The following is a 13,465-nucleotide window of genomic DNA, read 5'->3' on the forward strand; positions in this document are numbered from 1 at the left end:
CCGTCATGGGCAGGGTCTGAGTGTCTGCGGGAGTCTGCCTCATCTTCCTTTCATTCTTTGGGAGTCTATGGAGCACCAGCCGTGTGCCTGGTTCCATGCTAGGTCCTGCGAACCCTGTAGTGGAGAAAGCAGTCAAAACCTCCGCCCTCCCAGAGCTCCCAGAGACCTGACAAATCATCATCCACAGTGTGTCAGCAAGCGATCATGGCTGAGGAGGGCCCCAAAGCAGGGCGGGGGAGGCCGTGCGTGTGTGCATGGCATGCTTGTACGTGTAAGAGCTGGGAGGGGCTGACGTGTTAAATCACGAGGCTGGTGATGATCGGAGATGGCCATGGTGGGGCAAAGATTTAAAAAAAGAGGAGCTAATACCCAGAATATATAAAGAACTCCTGTGGGTCTGTGGCAAGATAATAGACAACCCAACTCAGAAAGGGGCAGAAGACTTGAACAGGCAATTCTCCAAAGCAGATCTACAAATGGCCAATTAGCATGTGAGTAGAAGTTTGATGTCACTAATTAAGGGAATGCAAATCCAAACCGCCAGGAGCTCTCACTTCGCACCCAGTTAGGAGAGCTCTCATTCAAGAAACAGGGGCTAACAAGTGTTGTGTTCTAGCTATGCAGTGGCCCATCACTCAGCCCCGAAGAAGGAAGGACCTTCCGGCCCTTGCTACAACATGGATGGACTTTAAGGATATTAGGCTAAGTGAAACAGGCCAGACCCAGACAATATCATGTGATTCCACTTACAGGAGGTACCTTGTGTCATCAAATTCATCGAGGCAGAAAGTAGAATGGCAATGGTAGGGGGCTGGAGGGGAAGGGGAGAGTGGGGAAGTTGTCAACGCAGAGAAATAAGCAGGAGAGGAGAGTGTCTTAGCTGCACTTCCCCAGACGCAGAGCTGAGACCAAGTCGTGAATGCAAGTCGTCTCCCCGGGAGGTGACCCCAGGGAGCATGGGAGAGCAGCTGGAAGGGAAGGAAGTCTCTACGGGGTGCCCGGGAGCAGAAAGCCCTGTGGACAGTTGGGGTTCGGCCCCACTGGGGGCCTCCAGGAGACTAAAGGGATGAGGAAACCAGACCCTCCAGCCACCCCCGTCTTCAGCGAGTCCTCCAGGCAGCTGTGTGGGCAGAGAGGGGAGATACGTCTGCGTGGGCACAGAGAGGACACATGCACAGAGGCCCTGAGGTGGGCGCAGACAGCTCCATGGGGAGGTGGTGGGGCCTGAGCCAGAGAGGAGACGGAGGGCCTGTGGCCATGGGAAGGGCTTTGGCGTGTGCTCCAGGGAGACTGTCCCAGCATCACTCTGACCTGCAGGTGGAGAGTAGACTGGGGTCCCCGAGCAGAAGCAGGGTGACGAGGAGGGAGGGTGTGGGAGGGAGAGGCAGGTGCACACACGCTCAGCCCAGGGGAGATGAGAAGCGGTCACACTGCAAGTCACTTTGAGACCGGTCTCAGCAACATCTTGGGCCAAGGTTGAAGCTTTCGAGGCCTTCTGGCTCCTTTTCCTTGTTTCCACGGTACCTCCTAGTGGTACCTCCTCGAGGTACGTGTGAACTTGCTGGACTCTGGCAAGCCTCCCTGGACAGCTGGGGGCTGGGGACCCCCTCCAGGAAAGCAGGGCCTCCCTTTGGTCCCAGTCAGGGTGGGGAGCCTCGTGACAGGCTTCTGGGCAGCCCCTCGTTCCTGCCTGCTCCAGCCGCTTCCTTCCTGGGACTTCCTTTTAAAAAGTCTCCAGTGGCCACATGGGACTGGGAGATCCCAGCCTTCTCTCTCTGGGCATGCCCACCTTGGGCTGGAGGCCTGCGGGCCGGGGGGTACAACTGTTCTGTCATCTCCAGCAAGAAGGGACCCTGCCTGCAGGTTCACGTATGACCTCGATCCCGGGGGGATATGTGCTCTCTCAAGGAGGCCTGTCCCCTGCCCTGGTTTTCGGGACGGTCCTGCACCACTCTCGGGCTCCCTTGGTGCCTGGGAGCTGCCGCCCTCCTCAGCCTGGCTTGCCAGCGGAAGAGAGCAGCCCACATATTCCCCCAAGATGCTCTGCAGCCCAGACCCGCTAGTTGTCCTGTGTGGCCCCGGGGGGAAGGGGAGGACAGGCTGGAGGTGGCTGCTGGGATACAGCAGGGGATGCTGGGTCTCGTAAGCTCAGGCTGGGGCAGCTTGGCCCCACTTGTTGGGGCTCTTCTCCGCTTGGAATTTGTCTCTGGCCCAGCCATGGTCATGGGGCCCCCCTGGGGCCTTGTGCCTGTTATATATGGCTGTGCTGATCCCAGGTGGGCTCAGGTCACTGGCTGTAGGTCTGGGTGTCAGAGCGGATGGGGGGAGGGACATCGAGGGTGCCACTCGGCTACAGGGCTGAGCCTTTTCCTCACCCTGCATCCCTCCTCCACGACCCCGGCCGGGTGGCATCCATATTTCTGTGTGCCCACAAGTGCGCCGGAGGATCCGTGCCTGTGAGTGTATCTGTGGGGGCGTGAGTTGCCCATGTGCCTACCTGGACGTGCATGTGCTGCCAGTTGGTGCATTTGCACACGTGTGTGCACCTCTGTGCGCGTGCGTGTCTGTGTGTGTCAGCATGCATGTCTGAGCGTGTACGTGCTGGGGGGCTCTGCTGAGTCAGTGCGGGTGCTGGGCGGGCAGCGCTGCCAGCCGGGCCGCGGCCTCCCCACAGTTGCATAAACACTGTCCCAGCTCCCCCCTCAAGCAGGGTGGTCCAGCCTGTGGCCCTGTGGCCAGGGGGAAGGGATCGGCAGAGGGTTGGCCCCCCTTTTAGTCTAGTCCCCTCCATGCCTCTAGGGCCAGGACCCGTGCTCTGTGAGGTGGGGTCTACCGGGGGTCTCCCTATGTCTCCCTTTCCCCATCCGGTCTGAGGCCCAATCTTTGGGGTCTTTCTAAAGTGGCAGGAATATTCACCTCAGGTTTTAGTCCTGGTCCAGGCTGATCTAGAGGGTCAGCGGGGCAGCCTGGGGGCGAGAGGTGGAGGTCAGCCTCAGGACCCCGGAAGGAACGGTCCCTTCTTTGCTCCGATGTCCCTGCTTGGCTGCTTCTGGCTCTTGGTGGCCTGCTGTACCCTGCAACCTCTCCCCAGACCCCATCCTCAGGGTTCAAGGGGTCACCATCTGGGACATGGAGCAGATGGTGCCAACTGGGGGTCTAAGAGGGCCAGACACTCAGACCGAGGTAGAATGAAGTTAGCCCGGGTCTTGAACACGTCAGATATTAGAGGAAGGTCTTCCTAAGCCATGAGAAGAAAAGAAATCAGACCGCGGGTATGAGAAACTGGGTGCTAGAGCCAACAGAAAACTGAAGACCACCTTAAGAGAAATTAGGGTTGGAGTAAAAAGGGTCCAAGCCAGGGATTACATGAAGTCAGAAGCAGGGTGGGCTGGGGTGCAGAGGAAGTGGGGGGAGAGGCAAAAGAAATTGGGCTGCAGCCGGTGTGAGCCCTCACAGTGTGGAAGTGGGTGCTTGGGGGCACCAGGCCTGAACACTGTGCTGTGGGTCCTAAGGCTCTGGGTGGTAGGGAGTGTTGAGGGGAGGGGGCCGGGATGAGCCTGCCTGGGTGCAGGGCCTGCCTCACCCCCCGGACTGCTGACCTGGTGACCTCGGAGAACCCAGGAAAACCCCAGACCTTGAACCCGGTGACCTTGCACCGCAGTGGCTCCCTGGGGGTTCTCCCGGGTCCCTTCCACCTAGCCCCAGGCCCGCCCTCACCCAAGTTTGGGGGTTATTTGTTCCCGCTTTCCCAAAGCCACACAATCCTGGTTTGCCCAAACGCTGACAGAGCACGGCTGGAATGTGGAGTGTGTGTGAGTGTGTGTACACACGAGGCTTCCCGGGGCCGGCCGCGAAACAGGCCCCCTCTGGTCTCAGCAGCCGGGGCGCAGGGCCCATTGGACAGGGGAAGGCCTAGGTCGTTAGGGCCAGAAGGGAGCCCTGCCTCCCCCCTCCTCCCCTGCCTCGCTGAGGACGCTGAAGTTCAACCATTTTCTTCCAATCTCTGTCCCCTCCTCTGGCCTGTGGGTCTGGGTACCTCACCTGTCTAGTGAGGTCTCGGTGAGAATCAGGATGCCAGAGCCTTTCTGGAGGGTGGGGGCGTGGGGTGAGGCAGGTAGAAGACTCTGGAACTCCACAGATGGGGAGACAACACTCCTTGGGAAGTCTCAGGTCTAGCCCAACTTTCTGATTCTTTATACTTTGGTCTAGCTGAATATGAGCGGCCTTTTCCCCTCACCATTCCCATGCCCTGGTCTGGAGGCCTCTGTCTCCGCCCCCGCCCCCCCGCCCCCCCACCCCACCCAGCACTTCTTCCATTTCACTTGCCATGTGGTCCCATCCCTTCCTCCCATAGTAGGCTTGGAAGCCACTTAAAGGTGCTCCGGAATGATACCCCCAGCTCTGGAGCTAACTGGGAGAGGTAGTGAGCACCTTGTCCTAAGGGGTGTGCAAGCTGAGGGGAATCAATTCTAGTCATGAAGGCTGCAAAAGGGGTTCTGGTGCTGGTAGAGGTTGGAAGCATATGGGTGTCCCCAAGCCCCAGGGCCTAGCTTGTGACGATGTCCAAGAAAGTTTTCAAGAGAGAACAGTAAGGCCCATGTTGGTGGCCCATGGCCTTGCCATGAAGCTCAATTTATGCATCTTTAAGACCTGTCTTTCTTCCAAGATCCCATGCAGCCTACTCTTTTTTTTTTTTTTTTTTTTGGTCTGGAGAATATCCTTTTGTTTACAAAACAATGGTGATGGTAGCTGGTGGCTGGCTGTTGTTTTCATGTCTTTAGTTGGCAAAATCAGACCTTACAAGTCGATTTTTAAGTTTTGAGAAAATCTCAGTTTGTTGCAATCAACATCTCCCTAAAGCCCTGGATAGAGACCCTTGAATGGGGCCCAGGCTTTCCAGGCCTGAGGCTCATTGGAATGAACTCATTCATTCATTTGTTCTTTCATTCATGCATAGTGTAATTATCAGATGCTCGTGCTGACTCACAGGCCTGGCCCCGCCAGGTGAGACGGAGCGGGGAGTGGAGACTCAGCGGGGCCCACTCAGGTGAGCCCCTGAGACGGGCGGGGCCTGGTGAGGTCGGGGCCCTGGGGTGGGGGGGCAGCATGAGGACGGGATGATGTCTCTGTTCCCTTCATGGCAGTATCTGGGATCCTGTGATTCGGAGTGTCCCCGAAACTCTGGGAGCCTGTCGATACCTGCAGTCAGAGGTGGGAAGCCAGGGGCAGTCACGGCCCGTGTCTAGACACAGCATGAAGGCGCAAATACCCAGTGGTTTCTAGCCCCGGGAAGAGAAACCGTGCTCAGGGCTGAGGGATGGATAAAGGGGGAAAGCCGGGCACACCCCTCTGTATGGCCTGGCCCGAGTGAAGGGGCGTAGGGCTGGGAGCCCCCAAGAGGGAGGCATAACCACATCCAACAGCTCTGGACCAGCTGGAAGCTTCTCTCTCTCTCCGGAGCTTGGGCTCTGCGCAGTCCATCTCCCACATGGTGCCTTCCTTGTAGTAAGGGGGGTCCCTGGGGTAGGTCTGAAGACTAGAGCTGGAGCCGGGGGCAGGCCCTGGGCCCCCAGGATTGTGTGGACAGCGAGAACCCTCTGGGGCCACATCAGGAGTGACTCCTACCCTCTTGGGCTCCTGAGGATCCAGCCCTTGCACCACCCCTCCCCCACAGGATGGACTGCCTGGCTGTAGGGTCAGCAGGGCCAAAATGCCATCAAGGGTGGCCTCCAAACTCAGTCCTCAGCGCCCCCAGGTTGCTTGCCCCACCTGGGCTCCCGTCTCAGCTTCCTCTGAGGGCAGAGTCTGTCCCCCAGGTGGAGGACCTGACCCCTGCAGGCTCTGGGAGTAGGGCCTGGGTCAGACCCCATTTAACCCATTAGTGCTTGATGCTGGGGTGTCTGCTGAGCTCCCAGTTCTTCCCCAGCTGCCGGGACAGTGCAGTGAGCCCACAAAGAAAATATCCCTGCCAGGTCCGCTCTGGCTTTGGTCCAGCTCCCAGGTCTCCTGTCCTTGTGCCTTGGCCGGTGCTTCCAGACCCGCCTTGCCATCCCTGAGTGAGTGAGGAGAGACCCTTAATTTCGTTAATCTGGAGTGGCTACCTTCCCTACGAGACCCAGACTGTGACCTCAGAGTTGAACGGGAAGGGGCCTCAGACACCTGGGCCAACCTCTTTCCCAGGGCAAGTCTGGTGAGCTGCTGTTTGCTTGAATACCCCAGCAACAGGGAGTTCACCTCCTACTGAGGCAGCTCCCTTATGTGGGGCAAAAATTCGTCCAGGGTCCTCCCCAGCTCCCCAAAACTGGGTCCGCAGGACTTCTGCTCCCCGGCCTAGCTTCTAGGTGACTCTCTAAGCTGACCCCAGCCCTGCCATCCTCTGGGTTGATCCCTTGATCCAGGATGGGCCTTGCCCTCCATCAGGCTGCTGGCCCCGCCAGAGCTCAGTTTGTTAAGGTCCTGAGCAGGGCAGGGACCTTGAGAACTGTCCTAGCTCCTGCTGCAGGCAGGGGACACCAGGGCTGGCTCTGTAGTGGCAAGGGGGCCCCTGAGGCCACCTGTGTGGAAGGTAGCCCAGGGCCGGTGAATAGAGTCAGGGAACACAGTCAGAGGGTGACAGGGCAGTGGGGGACACGTGGGAGGATCCAGGCTTAGAGGTAGGTAAGTTCAGGTGCGGACTGTTGGGGGACGTCCCTGCAGGTCGCCCTGGGGCTCAAGGTCTGAGCCTCAGTTTCTCTCCTGTGTTAGACTGGAGGTGTGGAAGCCTCTGGTGTTCTGCTCTGGAGAAGTTCCTTCTGGACTCTGAGCTTCGGGCTGGGGGCAGTAGGGGGAGGCGACAGCTGCTTTGAAATGTGGAGAATAATAAAGCGAGGAATGTCTGAGCTCAGGGGAAAAAATAACCCCCGCCCGCTGGGCCTCCCACCCTGCCTGGCGTAATGAATTAAGTACAGGGAGGCACGTTTCATGTGGGGGCGCAGGCTGGGGGGGGAGGCTAGAAGGCCCCTAATGAGAAACAGGGTCCTGGGTGGGGCCAGCGGGATCTGGGGGTTCAGGGCCACCTGACCTGAACCCTGGGGGTGTCCTCACTTCCCCAAAGCTTCCTATCAATCCCCCTTTGTCCACGTGTGTGTGGGGGGAGGGGCACTGTCGGTGCTGACCTCTGACCCTGGGCTGCGCCCCAGTGCTGGCTCTAAAAGTCAGAAATGGGAGAAAGTGCGGCTGACCTGGAGGGATCATCTCATTCTCACTCACTCCCTTTCCTGACTGGGGCTGGGTGGGTGCATCCTGAGTCCAGAATGATGGGGGCAAGGGTGCCCCCTGCTGGACTGACCAAACCTGCAGCCAGGCCCAGAAGCCTCTGACCAGAAGCCCCAGGTCCCCAGTCCAGGCCACCTCCCGCTTCTAGTCCCCGCAGGCCCTCCCCTTCCGCTGCCAATCCCTCCTCCCAACGAAGCCCTACCTTCCCTTCCTGCCCTATATCCCTGGCCCCAGCTCAGCTCCCGTTATCTCCTTGGGGCTTGGACATCAGCATCTCCCGGTCCAGCTCTACCCTTCCAGTCCACCAGTTTTGGGGGGGCATCTGGCTTTTTCACGGTTCCCCTTCTCCTACCTCTGCTCTCTCCTTCCCCAGTGAACTTCATGTTCCCCCAACAAGGCTCACACTCACGTCTTCACTCATGCCGTTCCCTGTGTCTTGTCTGGTGGATCCCGTTCAACCACCCCCTCCCAGGGAGCTCAGGGAACAGTAGGGTAAGTGAGTAATGAGACCATCAGTAAAAGGTTGAATTCTCAGCAAGAGAGCTGGAGAGCGGGGGAAGCAGGTTGGTTTGTTCCTGGGGCTCCCCAATGAGCCTGCCCCACCTCCCAGCTTCTGCTGGCTTGGGGCAAAGCTCCCACTTTATTTTTAAGAAGTCTGGTCCGGGACTTGGAGCTCCTTGAAATATTCTCTCTCTCATCCCTTCTCTCCCCCACCCACTTTAATTAAAACCATTGTTTTGCAAGCACATGTTAATTAAAAAGCAAACATGTTTTGCTAAGTAATTTGGAAGCTCTGGCTATATGAACCAGAGTCATTCCAGTATAAAAAAGTCCCTCACCCAGCTTGTCCCAGTGTCTCGGGAACCGAGGACACCCGTGGGTGCCCTAGGGTGCCCTAGATGCCTGTCCGTTTAGAAGTAGAGCTGCTGCCTGGGCGGGCCTATGCATGACAGGGTGTCCTTTCTGTCTCACCGGTGGGGATGTGGAGGCAACTCAGAGGCCAAGAGCTCTGGCTAGCCCTCTGCAAACGTGTGCTGTGGGCCCCAGGAGCAGTAGCTGGTGAGGAAGCATAAAGGGTTCAAGTGCCCCATCCTGCAAGGCAGGGTCCTTGTTTCAGAGCCACTGCCCAGCTTGGGGGGAGGTGTGAAGGGAGAAGGGGGGGGCATGACAGGGCCGCAAGCCCAGCCAGGAGGGCCACCTCCCTGAGGCCTCTAGCACAGCCGGGACTATAGTTCCCCAAAGCTGGGACAGTTGATCCCTTAGGTGACGGCCCAAGGCAAGGACCAGCCTGATGGGCAAGGGGCACCTTGGATGCTCCGGGTAACCTCCTCTAGCCTCAGCTCTTCACTGCATGTCTGGTGATGGCCACAGTGCCATGTCCCCACCCTGGCTCCTGGCCCTGGTAGTCGGGGGGCATCTGAGGCCCTTCATACCTTGTGCAATAGCCTCAGGGCCCATGGCAGGGGGGCTGGAGCACCTAAGACATGGCGGGTGTGTGTGTGTGTGTGTGTGTGTGTGTGTGTGATTCAGCGACCTCCAGCCCTTCCTGCTCCCCACCCCAGGCAGGGATGGGCCTATCTCACCAAGTGGCCTCTCCAAGCCTTGTCACCAACTTGCAACTTTTCTGTTGCTTCTCCCAGCCGGGAGGCCTGCGACTAGGAAGGTGTTTCTTACATGAATGTTGGGTGTGTGTCTCCCCACGTAGTCTCTGTGAGTCACTGTTAGCCGTGACCCTGGAGTGGAGAGGACTCTCCCTCGTCTTGAAGGAGGAGAGTGCCTGGGGCAATGACCAGGAAGAGGCTGTTTGCGAATGGACAGAGGGGTGGTGGGCCCCAGCCCTGACAGGGCACTCTGGGACATGGTGACTGGGCTCGGAGCTTCTGCACACACACACACACACACACACACACACACACGGACACACAAGGGCTCAGGGGCAGGGAGCCAGGAGTCCCAGCTTCGTGCCACGGAGCCGGCCCTCTTCCTGCTGTGCCCTTGGTGGAACGAGTATGTGCTGGGGTGTGTGTAACTTGTCACATGCCGTGTTCTAACCCCCTCTCCCCCCAAGACACAGCCTCCCCAGCCAGGGCACACGGTGACCCACAGCGACACACGCTGGCGGTCGGCTCCCGGGGCTCGGCTCCCGGGGCTGGGGCTCGGCCCTCCCTCGGCGACGCGCCAGCGACACACACACCGCCGCCTCTGCGCTCACACCCACATTCCGGGAGGAGTCACGCTCCCGCCGCGCTGCCCCGAGCCGGCCCGCGGCGCTTCTGTTCTGTTCCCTTCCAGCGCCGGGACCGCAGCGGGCGGGCCGGGATGAGCTCACGCCGCCGGCCGCCGGCCTCCCAGCCTAACTCGCTCCAGATGCCGGCGGCGCGGCCGGCGGTGCGGCCCTCGGGCGCCCCCTGCAGGAGGCGGCGGGCGGCTGGGGGCTGGGTTGGGGGAGGCCGGGGGCGCGCCGCCCGCCCGGAAGGGGAGGGCCTCAGGCCCCCGGCCCGCGCTACCCGCCGCCCGGCCCGCCGCCCGGCCCGCCGCCAGCGTTCGGAGCCGGTGGGGGCGGCCGGGGGGTGGGGGCTGTCCCGCTTGCCCCTGCGTGCTTTTCGGGTCACCGGCCCACGCCCCCTCCTCCCTGGTCGGCCCCGCTCTCCTGTGCCGTGTGCCTCCCCCCGCCCCACTACCCCCTCCCGGCTGCCCTTGCCCAAACCTCGGGCTGCTCCCCCCACCCTCCCGGGCTCCCCAGGGCGCCCCGACCCTCGGTCAGGTAGACGCTGCGGTTCGAGCCTCCGGGCCGCGGCCCTGGCCAGCCCTGCGGACTCCTGTTCCTCTCGGAACAAACACCCTCGTTTCTACTGGGAAAGCAGCAGGGGCCTGACCACCGCCTGGTTTTAATAAGGAGCTGGTATTTCCCCGAAATCGCGGGCCGGTGGCTGACCTCACGGGGATGACGGCTGGCGCCGGGCCAGGGGGCGGGAGCCGGCTCCTGGGTGAGCCCCCGACGCCTGGTCTTGCGGGGAAGTCGGGCGGAGGAGGGGCGCAGCTCGACTGCGGCTCACCCAAAACTCTGTCCATCTTTCTGTCTGCTGTCGCGTACCCTCGGCCGTACTGCCAGAACCCTTGCCCAAGAGCGCGCTGTCCCCCTGCCTTCTTGTGTGACCTGGCAAAGGGCACAACCCCTGGCGAGGCATTTCCTCCAGTGTCGGATGGGGCTGTTGTGGGATTAGAGAGGGGACCAGCGACGGAGAGCGGTGGACCCCAGCATCAAGTAATTTCAGAGGGCAGGAGGAGGTGGCTCTGGCGGGCGGGGCGGGGGGGGGGCGGAGGGGGGGGAACTGGAGGCTCAGAGATCAGGTCTGAGCTTCCTGGAGCAGGCTGGGGAGACAGGGGTAGGTCCTGGGGCATTGTCAGCCCCTGGGTACATAGGGACGACCCAGATGTCCCTGCAGAATGACAGTACTCATTGAAGGATTAGCATAGGGCTTGGGGAGGGTGTCAAGGAAGGCTTTCCAGAGGAGAGGCACCTGAACAGAGGTGCATTTAGTCCAGTAGAGGCATGGGGGCGGGGGCAGCATCTTTAGGCCCTGAGGGGGGTGGCTTGGGTGCAGGACAGAATGGAGGAGAGTGGAACTAAGGCATCCGGGGGGTGAGTGCGGGGTCTGCATGAGACCCTGTGCAGGGGAGGAGTCCTGGGAGCTGCTCTTGAAGCCTCATCTATAAATGAGGGACAAAGACTAAGAGCCAGAGGGAGACCCACAGTCCAGCGGAGGGACAGAGACCAGGACCCAACAAGGGAGCAGGGAGACAGAGAGGAGAGTCAGTGGGCAGGTAGGCAGGAGGTGGGGGTGTCTGTGCTGGGCAGGGGAATCTGCCCCCCCCCATCCCCCCTTGTGATCTCTCTCTCTCTCTCTCTGTGTCAAATAAATAAATCTTAAAAAAAAAAAAGAGAGAGAATACAGCTGTGGCAAGACAGACTCTGCCTACATAAAGTTTATATATGGAAGGGGAGGACAGTGACTGTCTATGAGAGTAAAATATATAATGCAGTGGAGAAGATCAGAGGCCAAGAGGGAAGACCGGGAGGGGGGTACAACTTCTGAGAGGGGGTCCTGGGAGAGCCTCACCCAGGAGGTGACATTTGAGTCCCGACCAGATCTGGCCCGATACCCCTTAGCTGAGAATGGTTCTTACAGAAGAGCATTTGCAATCAGTTCCATGATTGGAAAGGCTGAGCTTTGATGGTATCCCCCTAAAACAATTCCATTCTTCTTCATAAACCCGTGTTACCAAAAAATAAAAACAATCAAAAAAAGGTCCTCGGTTGTTATTATATTTTGAATTTCATCTGTCAGTATTCTGTGGAAGCTGGTTTTCTTTATTTCTATGTAAATATGTGTATGATAGTCTTGATTTTGTCTCTTGGCCCACAATGCCTAAGATATTGAGTATCTGGCCCTTCATGGAAAAAGGTTGCCAACTCTGGTATAGACCCACGAGGGGAGGAAATAAACCGTCTGGATGTCTGGGGGCAGAAGGAGCAGCCAGTGAGGCACATCAAGGAGGCCAATGTGGTTGGAGCCCCACGAGTGAGGAGGAAAGGGATAAGAAAGGATCAGAGGAGCCTGGGCCAATGGTGAAATGCCGATTTTTAGGTATTTTTAAAAATATGTGTCGCTATCATTCATGGAATATCTTGTTTTCTGTGATAATTTCTAATCTGTTATTGCTGCATGATAGAAAGTTATTGATTCTATGTATTGATCTTTTCCCCAAGCTCTTAGTCTATTTTCTTATAGTTTTACTAATTTTTCAGTTGGCTCACTTGGATTTGTTTTAGAAGGCAATTCTGTCTTCTGAAAAAGGATGCATTTAGTATCTTCCTACCTATATATAACTCGGTTTCTTCCTTTCTTTCCTTCCCTCCCCCCACGTCCCTTCTCCTTGCCTCCCTATGCTCTCCTCACCTCCTTCCTTTCCCTCTTCCCTTCCCTCCTCTCCCCTTCCTTCCCTACTTTTCCCTTCTAGTTTCCTCCTTCCCCTGCTCTGTCTTCCTCCCCTTACTTTCCTACCCTCCCTCAAAAAAATGAGAATTTAAAATTTCAGAAGAACCTCCATGAGAGGTATCTCCTTTATGTATCTTTGATGACCTCCCTGGGGTAGGAGCAGAAGGCTTTGTCCCCAGACTGGGCCTGGATGTGGATGGGGGGACCAGGAGGGTCATACACAGACTCCAAAAGGGGAAGTCAAATGAATGGCTATAAATCAGAAGATGCTCTGTGGTAAGGAACAGGACACTGATGTCAAGTGGCTCTGAGGATAAAGGAGACTGGTGGGTGGCTGTTCCTCAGGAGTCCAGAGGTCAGGTGGCTTCAGTGGGTACACCCAGGTACAGTGGGTACACCCAGGACCTCTATTTCACTGCTCTGTGCTGTGCCATCCTCAGGATCAGAGAATGTGTCTTTCAATTTTGTTCTCCGTTTCAAGATTATTTTGGCTATTTGGAGTTTGTGAGATACCATATGAATTTTAGAATGGGTTTTTTTGTTTCTGCAAAAAAAGTCATTGAGATTTTGGTAGGGATTGCATTGAATCTGCAGATTGCTTTGGACAATATTATCATTTTAACAAGACCGCATTAAGTCCTCCCATCCATGAATATAGGACATCTTTCTGTTTACTTTGTCTTTAATTTCCTTAAGCGATATTTTTTATAGTTTTCAGTGTACAGTTCTTACACCTCTTTGCTTAAATTCATTTATTCCTAAGTATTTTACTCTTTTTGATGCTATCATAAATGGGATTGTTTTTCATTTCTTCTTTGACTGTTCACTGTGTGCGCACTAGGTAATGCAATAGATGTTTGCGTGTTGATTTGGTATCCTGCAACTTTTCTGAATTTATTATTGCTAATAGGTTTTTCTTTTTTGTGAAATCTTTGTGGTTTTCTATACGTAGGCTCAAGTCATCTGTGAACAGAGATAATTTTACTTCTTTCTTATTAATTAGGAGGACTTTTTTTTTTCCTTACCTAATTGCTGTGGCTAGGACTTTCAGTACCATGTTGAATAGTGGTGAAAGTGGGCATCCTTGTCTTATTCCTGATCTTAGGGAAAAGCTTTTAGTCTTTCACCACTGAGTAGGATGTGCGCTCTGGGTTTTTCATATATGGCCTTTATCCTATTGAGGAAGTTTCTTTCTATTCCTAGTTTCCTGA

This window comes from Neovison vison, chromosome 6, assembly GCF_020171115.1.
Source record: "Neovison vison isolate M4711 chromosome 6, ASM_NN_V1, whole genome shotgun sequence".
Lineage (NCBI taxonomy): Eukaryota > Metazoa > Chordata > Mammalia > Carnivora > Mustelidae > Neogale > Neogale vison.